Source organism: Meles meles, chromosome 2 (assembly GCF_922984935.1).
Source record: "Meles meles chromosome 2, mMelMel3.1 paternal haplotype, whole genome shotgun sequence".
In the NCBI taxonomy this organism is placed as follows: domain Eukaryota; kingdom Metazoa; phylum Chordata; class Mammalia; order Carnivora; family Mustelidae; genus Meles; species Meles meles.
This window is the reverse complement of record NC_060067.1, coordinates 97,136,630-97,151,970: the sequence shown is the minus strand read 5'-3', so window position 1 is coordinate 97,151,970 and position 15,341 is coordinate 97,136,630. Positions and strand designations below refer to the sequence as shown.

The following is a 15,341-nucleotide window of genomic DNA, read 5'->3' as shown; positions in this document are numbered from 1 at the left end:
CTAACAACTCCTAGTAGATCCTACAAGATATCACAGGTATCCTTTGGGACATCTGGAACCTCTCTTTCTCTTATCTAGGGGCTTAGAATTCCTAATTTAAGCTACTCTGTGAAAGTGCCTCGGTGGCTCGGTCAGTTAAGCATCTGTCTTCAGCTCATCATGATCCCAGGATCCTGGGATGGACCCCCATAGCAGGCTCCCTACTTGGTGGGGAACCTGGCTCTCCATCTCCCTCTGCCCCTCCCCCACTTGTGTGTGCTTCTGCTTCTGCCTACTCTCTCTCTCTCTAATAAATAAAATATTTAAAAATTAAAAAATAAATAAACTACTCTGCTTCAAGACTTTCCCTAACACTTTCCCTTGCCTGGACCAGTCTTCTTTGTTCCTGACCCTACTCCCCTGTTATTTCATATCTCAAGTTTGATGTTATTTCCTCCAGGAAGCGTTCTTCAGCCTCTCTGGTGTAGTCAGGTTCTACAACCTATGCATTTATCACATTTTGTAATTACATGTTTATTTGTGTGATTATCTGGTTATCACTTGAGTTCCCCACCAGACTGTGTCACAGAGTGGGGACAATAAATATTTTGTGTACCATATTCTTTCATTATCTGTCACAGAACTGGAAATTTAAAAACAGTTATTGTGGACAAAGTCTGAATGAATGAGTTGGATTTTAGACTCAGGCCTTCGCCCTCAGGTCCAGTGATTTCAACCACATTTTGTTACCTTTTCCTTTCTTGTTCAGTAAATAATTCTATCTTAATTGAAAACAAAAGGAACACGAGAATCTGAATTGCACAGAGAATTTATAAAAGGGGTGGGGAATACTTGAAATAAACAAGATTAATCAGATTATTCATAATGCAATTGTGTAAATAGAAAAACCAAGCACAAATAAGTCTCAGTGCTAAAAAATATACAAAGACGTAGAGGCAAATTAAGGATTTTTCACCATTATCATGTTAAAAAAAGAGCAGAAGCTATGTTTATCCATATTGCAAGTTGGTCCAGTGAGTAAAGAAAATTAGGAGGACACGGGCAGAAAAGGGCATCTGTTACTCTACTATTGCTAGCGTACATAAAGAGAGATGAGCCAAGGCATGGCTTTTTTTCAAGTTCTAACATGTAGTTCAAAGACTTGTTATTTTTCTGTAGCTAGTTCTTAAAAACCACAGAAAAACTGAGCTGTTGATATTTGGTTATGGCATTTTGCCCCTTAATAAAAGATTTGCTTAAAATGAGGGAAAAAATTTTCAATGGCCTATTAACAAGTTAGATTACCAGAGTCAGCATTTGGCAACAAAATGATTCCCTGTGATTTGCAATGGCCTCTGAACAAATAGTCTAACACTTTTGATGGTAGCTTTTCAAAATCACAATATTTGTTGCAAATGATGGAAATCTGACTTTGAAGGTTGTAAGGGAGATGCTTGGAATTCTGCTGTTCCCTGTGGAAGAAGCAAATAGAAGACTGCTAAAAAAAAATACTGAAGCATCTGGGAAGAATGGGCTCTAAGCCCTCTCTCAGGAAATGATCACGCTTTATATCCCACACCTGGGTGGAGTTTTGCGTTCTTACTACATCCTGAGTAGGACTGTGTTATTTTAAAACTGACAAAGACTTGCCTAGACCATATGTGATTGTGTAACCCTTATTAAGGATGGCTACTTTAACATCAAGAAATTGCCATTATGCAAGTATTTACAGGTAACAATTCAATACTTTTTGGATTTGATGCAGGTATAAAGTCAATAAATATAATTTTAAAAATACTTATATTTGGAAAAAAGAAAATTATAGAAAGAAAAGAAGCAAGAAAAAGAAGGACACTTGTATCTATTTTGCTTCATATAAAAAAATCTTTGCTATTTATATATGTTAGGTGAAAAATTTTCAAATAATGACTTATACTTAGATCTGTTAAATTTTAATGAAAATGCTTCACTTGAGTTTGATCCTAAACTCATATGCACATTGAATCTTGTTATTCAACTTCAAGGAAGCAGAGTATATTAAATCAGTAATTATATTTTAATAACTTCAAAAATCAATAATTAGGAATAAAATTCCTCTTTCTCTTATATTTTATTACATGACAGTCTTTCAAAAAATAGTTTACTTCTCAAAAAAATAGTTTACCTGTGATATTTGAATAGTGAATATCAGTGACACCATTGAAATATAAGCCAATAACTTTCATGACAAGTTATTTGCATTTTTTTGTTTTTTAGTTTCTTAATCCATAAAATAAGGATAATAATTATCTCATAGGGTTATTGTGAGGATTTAAAGTATACATATATGCTTATTCTAAGCATTTTTATACTATTATAGTAAGCAGGAAAATTAAACTCTAAAGGAAAACTAAAGAAGTAGAAAATTAAATATACCTCAAACATATACAAAGAAACTCAATTTCCAGGTCTCTTCACCTTTTTATTAGTGGAGAAGTAAAAGCATCTTTGACTTTCAAACATCCATTTTAGAGGTATTTTACTTTGTCAGTGACTCTATGTTAAACTAAAAGAAACCACAATAAACCTCCCAATGTCAGGGTTTAATATGGTTTGGGTTTTAAAAGTAACTCGATGAAATGTTTTTCTGCTTACAGACCCCCCATTTTCTAAGGCTTTATGAAGCAAAGCTTGGACATCCTCTGTCCCCCCTCTTCCAGCATAGCAAAAGTGTTAAAGCTTATAGATGGAAGTAGAGAAAACATAGAAGAAAAAGTGTATGTATTTTTTATAACTGGAAAATTTTATGGCAAAGAAGTAAGGTGAGGGTTTGACTTTTTAAGTACAGATTTGCAGAAAAACCTTAAAAAGTCATTGGATATTAATTTTGAGATATATTTTTGAAATACTTCTTAGAGATGCTTTTTCTGAATGTTAATTATAAATATAAAATTTAGGGGGCACCTGGGTGGCTCAGTGGGTTAAAGCCTCTGCCTTCGGCTCAGGTCATGATCCCGGGGTCCTGGGATCGAGCCCCGCATCGGGCTCTCTGCTTAGCAGGGAGCCTGCTTCCCTCTATCTCTCTGCCTGTCTCTCTGCCTACTGGATATCTCTCTGTCCAAATAAAATAAATTTAAAAAAATCTTTAAATATAAGATTTTAAAAATATCAGGTTGTTATGCAAAGAGGGCAATCTTTTGGCAGGGTGTAAAGTAAATGGAGTTTAACAGAACAAAACAAATTAGATACATTCTCCTTTTGCTTAGCTCTTCAAGGCATAGATTATTATTACTATTATTATTTTGCTCAGGTTTATACATAATAGCTTGCTTAGAGCAATATTAATATGAGTGAAGACCTAGAGAATTTCTTCTTCCTTTGAAATTCACGTTACTAAATAAAGGCTGTGGCCATTTGCTAATATGCAGTCTCTAGCACTTGACACGATCCTGCTTTATCTAGGGTAAAAATCCATTATGAATAAGTGAATGAATAATTTTCAGAAATTCAACACTAGTATATATGCCAAATTCCCATCCTTGAAAAAATACGCTATTTATATTAAATGCTGAGATCTTTCTCTTAGCCTATTTTTTAGAGTTCATAAAAGGCATAATTTCAGACAAGAGGTCAGCATTTAAAAAACACGGTTTCTCTGTTAAAGGAACACCACATAATGAAAGTAGATGTGCCTTGCTTTAATGAAAATTACCCTGACCCAGAATGTTGTGGATAAAAAGAACGGTGGAATAGATGAATAAACCGGGAAAACATCAGCCCATCTGACCTCAATCTCCTTTGCAATGGGCATTTTTTAAGCTGGGTACATATTTCTGGTTTTCCATCTGCCTGGTCCTCCTGATTTAGTGATGTGTTTGACTCCTTCCATTCACAAGCCTGATTCATTTCCTGGCTTTTAAACTCTTTCCTGGCATAATGCCCTCTTGGGCTGCCATCTCAGAAGTTGATCCTCTTTCTTATTTGGGTTTATTCCAAAATCAACCATATTCAACTCAGAACTTTTATGTGAAGTTTTGACTAACCAAAGTCCAGATCTAGTTTCTTATAGTGCTACCACAGATAAAATAACCAAACAAAAGCAACATACCTTATTTGGTCTTCTCTCTCTCTCTCTCTCTCTCTCTCTCTCTTTCTCTCTGTGTATGTGTATAATGAGGTAGTTGACATATACCATTATTTGAATATAAGGTGTACAACGTAATGATTTGATATTTGTATACATTATAAAGTGATGACCACAATGAGTCTAGTTAACATCTGTCAACTTGGATAGTTACAGGATGTTTTTTTCTTGTTCTTGTGATGAGAACTTTTAAGATCAACTCTCCTAGCAATTTTCATTGTTATTAATTATAGTCACCATGCTGTGCATTACATCCTCATGACTTAATTATTTTATGACTTGAAGTTTGTACTTTTTGACCACCTTCACTCATTTTTCCCATGACTCCACTTTCTACCTCTGGCAGCCACTAGTTTGTTTTCTGTATCTATAAGCTTTTGTTTTTGTTTTAGGTTCCACATGTAAGTGAAATTGTATGGTATTTGTTTTTCTCTGTCTGACTTATTTCACTTAGCATAATGCCCTTGAGGTCTAACCATGTTGTCGCAATGGAAAGATTTCATTCTTTTTAATGACTAAATAGTATTACACACACACACATCCCACATTATCTATTCATCTGTCTATAGACACTTAGGTTGTTTCCATCTTTGCTGTTGTTAGTAGTGCTTCAATGAATATGGAGGTGCATATACCTTTTTGAGTTACTGATTTTGTTTTCGTTGAATAAATACCCAGAAGTGGAATTGCTGGATTATGTGGGAGTTCTATTTTTAACTTTTTGAGGAACTTCCAGAATTGTTGCTACACCAATTTATATTTCTTTTTTTTTTGAAGATTTTATTTATTTATTTGACAGACAGAGATCACAAGCAGGCAGAGAGAGAGGAAGGGAAGCAGACTCCCTGCCGAGCAGAGAGCCTGATGTGGGGCTCAATCCCAGGACCCTGGGATCATGACCTGAGCCGAAGGCAGAGGCTTTAACCCACTGAGCCACTCAGGCGCCCCCACCAATTTATATTTCTATAGAGTCCACAAGTTTTCCCTTTTCTCCACACCTCACCAACACTTACAATTTCTTGTCTTTTTGATAATGTGAGGTGATATTACGTTGTGGTTTTGATTTGCATTTCCCTGATGATTAGTGGTGTTGAGCATCTTTTCATGCACCTGTTGGCCATCTGTATGTCTTCTTTGGAAAACTGTCTATTGAGATCTTCTTCACATTGGTTTTTTGATTTGTTTTGTTTGTTTTTTTACTATTGAATATAAGTTCTTTATACATTTTGGACATTAGTCCTTATCAGATATAGGATTTGCAAATACTTTCTTCCATTCAGTAGGTTGCCTTTTCACTTTGTTGATAGTTTCCATCACTGTGCTGATTTACTTTGTACTTAAAACATCAGTTTTTAGATTATTTTATTGACTTGCAAGAAAAACATAACTGATAGTGTTTCTGACATTTTTGACTAAGAGAATTTGGTACAATGGGAAAGCAAAATAGGAACATTAATGTGAGCATCATGAGGCACTGTTGCATTTAGAGAGCAATCATCAGTCATACATCCTGGGTTTTCTCTCTATCTTCCAGTAAATTCTTAATTAATTCAGAGGATTACTGGATATCTCTATTCCTTATTTTTCTCTCTTTCATAAATGTAGAAAAATTATGGTCACTATCATGTTTGGTAAAATAGCTATCTAGATGCTTTGTTCTCATTTTTTAAATCCATCAGTGTAAAGATTCATTTAATATTCCCTTAAGACATATGAGTGTTTAATGATTCGTTTGATTAAGGAGTACAAGTAGCAGTATTAATTGCAACTATCCTATGCATCTCAATTTACATTAAAAAATTAATATTTGACTTCAAGCTATGAAGCACCTAAGAGGTCTCAGAGGAACGAATTAATGATTTTTGCCTCTTGTTTTTAGTTGGAATATAGGGATACAATAAAGTATATCCTTAAGTCATGAGAAATGTTCATGGTTATTTTCCAATAGAAAGATTTATTTTTAGAGTCGTTAGGTTAAAGTTTGATCTCTTCATAGGAACAATACAGTTGCTTATACTTCTTTGTGCTAATGACTAAAAGAGCACACTGTCACTGTATTATTATTTTCTCCTAACACATAATGCAAACTTGTACGTGTCCATATGATTATGATCTCATAGTCATAATTTCTGTCTTTTGTAGGTCTTTTGTGACTCAGGAGAAAAATTCTCACTCCAAGACTACTGAGGTTAGCCACCTGCTCTTCAAATTTGGGTTTGGGTTAAAAGAGGAAAATATGGATAATATATGATCTGGAAGGTGTCACATAGTCTTCGGATAAAGAGAATAGTACACGGAAGGGCCCTGAGTAAATTATACCTCACAAATCTGTAAGAACCCCCTGCCAGTTTTAAGAAAGATCCACATTTCATTTCAGGGGTGGTGTACCCCATAATGCAGCTTACACATCATATGGTAGTGACAACATGTGTAGTACCGTGGCTCTCAGACCTGGCTCATGGTTGAATTCTCTCAGCTTAGCCCCTGGCAGTCACTACAAACAGAAGTTCTAGAGTATGGCCTGAGAATCCTATTTTAAAAATGTCTTGACTGTAAGACCCAGAGTAGACTTGGAGTCAGAGAAACTAAGGTCTAAGTTTATCGAGTCTCACTTTTCTCATCATTAAGAAGGGGGGGAAATGATAACCTGCTATGTAGATTAGAGTAAGTCATATGTAAAACACCTGTCAAAAATTGATATTTGGAAGATAAACACTATTTTAAAAGTTTGTAATAGATTTTATAATGCAAGATGAACTTTAGTCAGGTGAACAGGATTTGTCATGTAGGACTAGAGAACAGTTCAGGAGCTAAGGGTTAAGAAATAATATAATAACAAAAGAAAATGGTGCATGAAGAAGTAGATGAGTAGTTCAGAGTGATGGGGGAAGCAACAAAGTGGGCAGGCAGGAAAAGTGAAGGTCAGAACCATGAAGAGAATGAGAACCAAACTGCATATATTATTGAGTTTAATGCCAAATTTAATTCAAATAATGTTGAAGGATCATATTAGAGAGATGGCAACCAATCCAAAACCTAGGGAGAAAGCCCCTGAACTCTAGGTCAAGAACCAATGCAGAGATTCTGGGCAACGATCAAAATCCAAGGAGAACCAGCCACCTCCATGAGGGTGGCACTCAGTCCAGCACTAGGTTACCGTTGAAGCCGCTTTCCTAGGTTTAGGGGAGAGGATCAGGCAGTGGGGAGCTTATAATTACGGATTATGGGTGAGTGCAGGCAGTTCTGGATCATGGTGTCTGTGGTGATGTCACAGTTTTTCCCTATTTGCTTCCCAGTCTGTGGATATGAAAGAAGAGAGCAGTCAAAATTCTTCTTGTATTTGAAAAGAACATGAAGAAATAGATGTGTCCTTCATAACGATAAAATCATACCGCATTTTCACTAAAATGCATAACAAGCTTTCTCTCAATACAGTGGTTAGAAAAATGGGTGGCTTTGGATTTGAGAGACAAAGGCAAAAACTTACCTTGTGAAGAGAGCATGAACTGAGACTTAGAGGTCGGAGTGGCAGCATCATTTCAGATAGAAAATTGGTCAACCAACAGTTACTAATAGATTGGAAGTGAAGAAAATGAAAATAAAACAATTAGAGTATCACTGCTATACTGATTTGGGTGCTGCATTTACTGAAATTTTGCTACCTGGTCCAGATCATTGGACTATTATATACTAAAAATGTTTTTGTATTCTTCTTCTTATTTTTTTGGTAAAGACATTTTTTTGAGGCTTATTACATTATTCATATGACTTTAACCCTGCTATTTAATTGCATTTCATTGTTGTTCACTCAAAATGTTTAAAAATGACATTTGCATATTTGGTTGGGGCATGACCATTTAAATGACTTCATAGAGTCTAGGAATTCTTAGAGATCTGGTTATCTATTACTATATATCAAATATATTAATATGCTACCACATCAAGCATTTATATTAAATAAATTGATTTTAAGAGCAGTTGAATACTTTGATATAATGTACTATTTTGTATGTGTTTGATTATCAATAATTTCAATGTATAATTTAATTTTCTTATTTTTAGCCAATAATCTTTTCAAGTATTTTGAAAATCTAGCAATCTCAAGATGTTGTCCTTTTAAAATTTATGGAAAAATAGTTGGTGTAGGAGTGAGGATTATTTTATACATGTAGGATAACTTCTTAGGAAAAAAGTCTTAAGATTCATAATAAAAGAGTATGAGAGAATGTTTGCTGATCTAGAGTATGAGAGAATGTTTGTTGATCTATTAAAAATCCCATTTCTCAAATTATAGGATTCAGCTATTAGTTTTTGGTATATTTTAGATTTCTTTGGTTTCTCCCCTAAAATATCTTATAAACTTCTTGAAGGCACACCTTCCTTCTTAGACCACATTTTATCCTTAAGATCAGCCCAGTGACTTCTGCTTATTAAGAATTTGGATTAATTGTTCCTTCAGATCTAACCACCCCCTTTTTTAAAAAGTAAGTTTGCTAAACTTATGCTTAAAATTGTAAGTAAATTTCTTATATTTGTGCCAACTGGCAGAAATCATGAAAACATATAACCAATAGATTGAGTGTGTATTATCTTAAGAACTTACTGCTGATTTTCTATGTTCTGACCAATGGAAAAAAAATAAAAGCTCAGCATATGGTTTTTGTATTAAAAATACCTCAAAGTTTGCATCTTTGCATATATTATTGAGTTTAATACCAGCATTGAACTCAATATGTAAGTAGAAAAAGAACATCTGCCAATTCATAGACTTGCTAATAAGGTTCTGTTACAAATTAACTGGTTCATTTGTACCTATTTTCTAGGATGAAGACAATTTATCTTATAAGCATGGTAAAACACAACCCCTATACATAAATATATGTAAATTTTATGCCAGATCTAATCTCATCTACTTTTTCTTTTCAACTGGCGAATAGGTATATGAATCAATTGGTTTTGTTAGGCACTGTGCCCACTGGAGCCTGAGGATTACCTTAGAGCTGCTGCTTGGGGGGAGGTGTGAAAACACACCAGTTCACAGCATGTCTATTGTGAAAAGGCTGCAAGGACCACTCATTTCATGGTTCTGGGCAGATTTGGAAAATCACCAAGGCTACAACATTGCCCCTTCCTTACAGAAGGATATAAATGAAGAGATACAGTTTATAAGATAGTGGAAGAAATGGAATGGGCAAAAAGGGCATAAATGTCCTGAATCATTATTATAGAGTGGAATTAATTTTCATATTGAAATGGAGTTTTCTTTTTCTCATTGTTGTTATGCTGTTTTAAAGGGAAATTGTATTTCTAGCTCAAATGTCACCCATTTGGAAAAACATAAAAAATACATTGTAGATATCATTTATATACAACAGTAAGAGAGATTAATTCAAAACAAGAGAATAAAGTCATTTAACAGTTTTTGAGTTGGCAAAAACATAATGTGACAAAACAAGCAAACACTTCCAGCCAGCTTAATTCATCAGCAATTCTTATATGTCTTTATTCCCAACAAAGAAACACAAGGAGATGAATATTATAAAGGATGAAATATACCATTTTGTGGGGGTCTTTTTAGGTTGTATTTATTTATTTGAACTGGAGTGTGAGAAAGGGAGAGAAAGAGAGCATAAGCGGGGTGTGGGGGGACCAGGCAGAGGGAGAGGGAGAAGCAGGCTCCCTGCTGAGCAGGGAGACAGACAGGGCACAGAATTAAAGGCAGATAGATGCTTAACCAACTGAGCCACTCAGGTGCCCTTGAAATGTAACATTGCAATCATAGCTTTCTATATATTTCTTTAGTAGGTTTTGGTTACATCTAATTCCTTCTAAATCGAAACAACAGAACTCAATAGATTTTTGCTTGAGTATAAGCAAGAAGATATCTTTTTTTTTTTAATCCCTTGGAGAGAAGGAAAGGAATGAAATTAAAAAAGCAAAGAGAAACAGGGGAAAAGGCATCTGTGTGGTCTGATAGAATAACGTGATATAGAGGCCTGTAGAGAGATCCCTATGGACTTGAGAAAATGCTGAGACTCCTGAAAAGAGCTTAGTTTAAGTAAAATAAAGACATTCACAAATATGGAGGCCACAGAGTAGGGTCCCAAAGTATATTTGTTAAGCTTAATTGAATAGCTTATGATATATTTGAATATCTGATTCTTTTTTTTTTTCTTCCTTTCTGAAAGGCACAGTTAAAGAAATCTGTAGCTGCTACTCTCCTTCCCCAAAGCTGCTGCCATGGAAACTACCACTTCACTTCTAAGCAAAGGTGACTGTTTTAGTCTCAATTACTCAGTGAAATCTTTTGACCACTTTCAACATGGTGGCTTTTCTTTCCTAAAGATTAAAGCTAAACCCTGATGCAAGAAATCCTGTGATGAAAACCAAATGTTCATCAGCTACCCAGAATCAACTTTGAATTCTTCTGAGCAAAGCGGAAAGAATTTAAAGCTAAGGATTGAAGAATTTTGCTAGACCAATCATTTATGGTTGTTTGTTTGTGTGTGGGTGCTCTGCCTGCTTGAAGGGAGGATTTCTTCTAGCTGCAAGTTGGAATTTTCTAGCAGCAGGCTGGAAAGAATGATGATAGGGAAGGTAATCTACACTGAAATTTTTCGTGGTACTTATTTTCCAAAAGGAACTTAATTTCAGTGAAGGTTTTCTAGATTCTCTACTTTTTCTTTAAAAAATCTTAATTCAGGTCTTTGAACCTTTTGTTAAATGGAGATATACTTAACCCTTCAGTGTAGCTATGAAGATCAAGTAAAATAAGTGTGTTTTTAGACTCATGTAATAATTAAGATAATAACAGTAAGAATAACCGTTATGGGCTGAATTGTATTCCTCTCAAAATTCCTATTTTGAAGCCCCAAGCCCCACTGCCTTTAGAATGTCTGTATTTGAAGATAAGGATGCGGTAATTGGGTGATGGGCATTAAGGAGGACATGTGATGTGATGACCACTGGGTGTTATACGCAATTAATGAATTATTGAGCACTACATTAAAAACTAATGATATCCTATATGTTGGCTAATTGAATTTATAAATAAATAAAAATAAATAAATAAATAAATAAATAAATCTTTGTATATTCAATGAACAAAGAAAAAAAAAGATAAGGCCTTTAAAGAGGCGATTAAGTTGGGAAATGAGGCCGTGAGGGTGGGGCCTCATTCTACCGCATTAGAATCCTCATAAAAAGAGAAAATTTAGAGACACCAAGCATGCTCCAGCACAGAGGAAACATCATGTGAGGACACTGAGAGAAGATAGCCACTTCAAACCAAATAAAGAGGCTTCAGAAAAAGTCAAACATGCTGACATCTTTATCTTGGACATTCTGTCTCCAGAGCAGTGAGAAAATACATGTCTGTGGTTTAAGGCACCCAGTCTGTGGTATTTTGTGAGGGCAGCCCTAGCCAGCTAATACAATAACCTGCACACACTGAGAACTTACTATTGCTTTTATAATTAGTACTATTTCTTGGGAGAATTGCTGAATTAATCCAGAGAATAGATGAAGAAGATGAAGGGAGCAGACTTCCATCTTTGCCTTTAACTTCCCAGGAGAATAGCTGCAGCTTATTTTTTTACATCAGTATTTTTATTGCAAGAACAAAGAGAAACCATCTCTGACAGGGTCTTTCACAGTTTGTTGTGGTACTTAGTTCTGAATGGAATTACCTTAATTATCAAATAAAATCTGCATATTTTATTAAAGTTGTATTCATTCTCCTGGTGGAAATATAAATATGCAATGGTAGTTCAGATTTTCTTTTCCTTTAAATATTGTGATATCTTGAGTATGAGGTGAGTGAAAATGCGCATCCATTCCATAGAATATATTTGTTCACTGTTTCCTTGCAAGGCATCCTTTTTATTGGCCCAGCTTGGAAGGTTTATTACTCTTTGCTTGCTGTTTAAATGTAGGTATAGTTGGTTTTATTTCCTTTCACATTTGTATAAATTTCTCTGTTCTAATGAATATGGATATGTTTATTCTTTCTTTCTTGACAATCAGAAGTCTGAATCCCAATTTAAAATGCAAATTTAGGGGCACCTGGGTGGCTCAGAGGGTTAAGCCTTTGCCTTCAGCTCAGGTCATGGTCTCAGGACCCTGGGATAGAGTTGGCATCCCCTGGGCTCTCTGCTCAGCGGGGAGCCTGCTTCCCCCTCTCTCTCTCCGCCTGCCTCTCTGCCTACTTGTGATCTCTGTCTCTGTGTCAAATAAATAAATAAATCTTTTTTTAAAATACAAACTTAGTAAAAAATTGGGGGAACCCACTAAATAAATAGGCAATGGTATTATGATGCTCTAAGAATATCATTAAAATTTCTGTTGGTTGGGGTTCCTGGCTGGCCCAGTCATTAAGCATCTGCCTTCAGCTTATGTCATGATCCAGGGTCCTGGGATCTAGCTCCAAGTCTAGCTCTCTACTCATCAGGAATTCTGCTTCCCTTTCTCCCTCTGCCACTCCTCCTGATTGTGCTTGCCCTCTCTCTCTCTCTTTCTCTCTCTCTCTGTCAGATAAATAAATAAAATCTTTAAAAAAAATAAATAGAATCCTAAAAAAAATTCTGTTGGTTAAGCTTTCTGTATGTGTATATACATATGTGTATATATGTGTATCATTTACATATTAGAGATAATTATACTGTATGTTTATCCATCTATATCTATTTTCTATTGTATCCATTTTGACATAGGACATAGATATAGATTAGGTAAGGATTAATCCTAAGAAAATTAATAAAAATGAGAATTCCTTCAATGAGCTCACACATATCTAAAGTTGCAGGTATCAACCTACATGTTATTTTCAGTGTTGATCTTTTCCTTTAAAGACCAAGTAACATTACCACTTACTTTTAAGGCAGTTTCTTGACTATATCTTGGCTCAGTGGGAAAAAAGTGGAAAACCTTTTACTTAAAAGAGAAAAGAGCAAGAATTGAGAAGATCCATTCAAAGGTACATTGACTACAAACTGTGAGTTCCTTAAAAAATCAGCTATGCCAGGTTTAGTTATACAAGTTACTGATGCCTAGGGACATCTTAAATTTACAGTATGTGTACACTGATTTATCTGAACTTTAATTGAATAAGGCATACTTTGTAACCAGCTTGTTTTGGTTGCTGTTAGTTTCTTCATGACCCTTCTAGTTTTTTTATGTTTGTTAAAACACATGTTTAATCTCAAAATTACATCATTTAAACCCAGGAACAGATGTCTTTCATAGACTATTCTAGTACTACTAAAATTGTGATAATTTTGTGTTGTCATTGCTATGTACTTTAAAATAAATTTTGAAAAGGCCTTAAGTTCATTTTTTCTGTTTACCCCTGCCTATTTACTCTTTTAAAATCAGCTACCGTTGCTTATATACCTGCGTAAAAGAGTAATTTCTGTGTGTTAAAGAGCAGAAGAAACATTTAAATATTTTTGGTTTTGGATTAGAATAAATTGCTTGGAAATATAAATCAGTATAAACAACACTTTAAGATCTCCTAGGTGCTTAATGCATAATAGAATTGTAGTAATGTTTGTTGGATAGATATATGAACAATAACTTTAAATGTAGCTATCATAATTTAGACAAATCCCAGTTTTTAGTTTGTCACTTTTAAAGAATCATATATGGGGCCTACCAGTTTTATACATGTTTTGGATAGCAGATTCTTTTTTTTTAAATTAATAACTCATTTGTAATATAATGAAAGTTGTAGTTCGAAAAAAAAAATTTGGTAAGATTTATTTATTTGAGAGAGAGAGAGAGAGAAGGGGAGAGAGAGGGAGAGAGAGCACAGTGGCAGGGTGGGGGGAGGCAGAGGGAGATAGAGCGACTCTCAACCGGACTCCACTCTGAGCATGGAGCCTGATATGGGGCTAGATCCCATGACCCTGCAATCACCACCAGAGTCGCAACCAAGAGTCCAACACTTAACTGACTGCGCCACCCCCAGAAAAATGTTTTGATAACTACTGAAAAGTAGTGGAGTCACACATTGACTTATATCCACATTCCATGTGAAAACAGATAAACATCAATGCTACTAAAAATATCTGCCTTGGGAACCTAAGAACACCAGATCTGCCATTCTTGATCTGTTCATTCTGAGTCTGACCTTTAGCTAATGGCCGTGGTTTGGTGGTCATATGGAAGGGTGTGGTTTTTCGTTCTCAACCCTGTCCTCAAAAGTGGAAGACTTGCTTCAGATTCCTTTCTTTCTCCTTCTCTTCCTCCCTCTTTCTTTTTCTTCTAGATAGTAGATACTAATATCATTTTATAGAACCATCATTGTTATAAATATATACACAAAACACCTATTTATAAGAAATACTTTGTGTTGATATATTGAAAGCTTTCTGGTACAATTGTATCTTATCAAGGTTTGTCCCCTACATGTATCTATTACAGATCAGAATCAATAGCAGATACTAAAAATCTGTTGAATGAATGACTGGCCTGCATATCCTTCTGAGATGAAGTTTTCCACTATTAGCTGTATGAGATAATGCTTAATTTCTTTTAAATTTCTACTTTCAAATTTTAAAGCAAATTCCTAAACCTAGTATTCTAGAATTAGTGAACATACCTTATAAGTACAATTTATGTGTTTTTAGGAAATCCATAAACGTCTGCATACACCTGTAATTGATCATATTACATTTCTTCCCTTAAGAGGAATGGGCAAAGACTGAGTGTAGTTGCAGAAAAATAAGAGTTGCTATTTGTAGACCTTAATTTGCAGTTTGAGAGATGTATATCCTAAGGATAAAATGTGGTATCTGCATTTTATGAATGTGTTAAATACTTAAAACAATAAGTTGCATGTGTGTATGTGACAGTTCCTAGGGCTATTTCATATGTTGTTAAATAATGAGAAAAATGGTTCCGACAGTAGTAAGTGGCCTGGGAGTTCAAATACTGTGGTCTGGAGAGGTGAGAAAAATTTCAACAAAGGAAGTAGGACCTGAGAAAAGTTGTGAAAAATGCTTGGATGTGGATGGGGCATTATATGGTTCAAAGTCCTGGAAAGTTGCTACCAGCTTGTGAATGCTATCACACTGCCTTAGAACCATGGAACTTTTGACTGTGCATGGCGCATTAGTTCCAACCTTGTGGGACTCCTATGTAATAAGCTTCTGCATCACTGATGGTAGAGTCTGTTCTAGATTAATAGTTCTTGTTGCCCTTCTTTCTCCAAGACATAGATCAATGCTATCACATGTCA

The 15,341-nt window shown here is 35.0% G+C and overlaps 1 long non-coding RNA gene across 1 annotated transcript in view; it reads left to right on the top strand.

Annotated features, from left to right (window-relative positions):
• Positions 1–11,094, top strand: part of LOC123937614 — a 33,985-nt gene extending 22,891 nt beyond the window's left edge. Inside the window, exons 2-3 of the long non-coding RNA XR_006817501.1 lie at positions 6,245–6,290; positions 10,291–11,094. This is a non-coding gene — a long non-coding RNA (uncharacterized LOC123937614). The remainder of the gene's footprint in view (positions 1–6,244; positions 6,291–10,290) is intronic.
• Positions 11,095–15,341: the final 4,247 nt, after the last annotated feature.